Here is a 1,103-nt window from a genome sequence, read left to right as displayed (position 1 = left end):
CATTTATATAGTGGATTTTTGAGTGGACTACGGTCCTGTGGTTTTTCCTTCTCACATCGAGGAGGTTTTCCACGTAAAAAGTGATTGTCTCATTTACGTTTCCGCTTATACTATATTCTGCCATTGTCGAAGTATTTTCTTCACAGGTTCACACAAGGTCAGGGGAACACAACCATTAGTATTTCCGCTGCGCCGTGTGACTTTCCCCATCAGTCACTACTGGTTTGTTTCTTTTCCTGTTTCAGTTCTTGTCATAAGCTTCTCTTCTCTGTCTATTGTGTCTGTCTAATGTCAATTAACTCTACTAAATCATTTATAAATGTTTAAGAATTATTTATAAAAAGTAAGTTATAAATTCGATCCCACCGTTTAAATATTAAATTTTAAACAACAATCACTCTGTCAAATTTTGATCGAGTGTATTTTTGAAAATGGTATCCAGTTAATGTATTTCAAACATTTTTTCTTATTTTGTTGTTGTCAATGTGCAGGTCCTCTAGGACAAGGCATTGCAAATGCTGTTGGTTTAGCTCTTGCTGAGAAACATCTAGCTGCTAGATTCAACAAACCTGACAGTGAAATCGTCGACCACTACACGTAATGAATCAAATCCTTCTGTTTGGTTTTCTTGATTTTGTGTTTGGTTCTGATGTTGTGTGTTTTGGATTTTTTAGTTATTCGATTATTGGAGATGGTTGTCAGATGGAAGGGATTACAAATGAAGTTTGCTCTCTAGCTGCCCACTGGGGACTTGGAAAGCTCATCGCTTTCTATGACGACAATCACATTTCTATCGATGGAGACACAGAGATCGCCTTTTCGGAGAACGTGGACAAGCGCTTTGAAGCTCTAGGATGGCATGTTATTTGGGTTAAGAATGGAAACAATGGATATGATGAGATCCGTGCTGCTATTAAAGAAGCTAAGGCTGTAACAGACAAGCCCACTTTGATTAAGGTGACTACTACAATTGGTTATGGATCTCCCAACAAGGCGAACTCATACAGTGTCCATGGAGCTGCTCTTGGGGAGAAGGAAGTTGAGGCTACTAGAAATAACCTTGGATGGGCATATGAGCCGTTCCAGGTACCTGAGGATGTTAA

The 1,103-nt window shown here is 39.0% G+C and overlaps 1 long non-coding RNA gene across 1 annotated transcript; it reads left to right on the top strand.

Annotated features, from left to right (window-relative positions):
- The first annotated feature begins 25 nt into the window (after positions 1–25).
- Positions 26–1,048, top strand: LOC106342460. The gene is made up of 3 exons (XR_001269840.1): positions 26–222; positions 492–597; positions 675–1,048. It is a non-coding gene; the product is annotated as an uncharacterized LOC106342460 (long non-coding RNA).
- The last annotated feature ends 55 nt before the right edge of the window (positions 1,049–1,103 follow it).

The sequence above is a fragment of the Brassica oleracea genome, chromosome C4, assembly GCF_000695525.1.
Source record: "Brassica oleracea var. oleracea cultivar TO1000 chromosome C4, BOL, whole genome shotgun sequence".
Classification (NCBI taxonomy): Eukaryota; Viridiplantae; Streptophyta; class Magnoliopsida; order Brassicales; family Brassicaceae; genus Brassica; species Brassica oleracea.
Note: the sequence above shows the minus strand (reverse complement) of the source record. Positions and strands in the feature narration are given on the sequence as shown.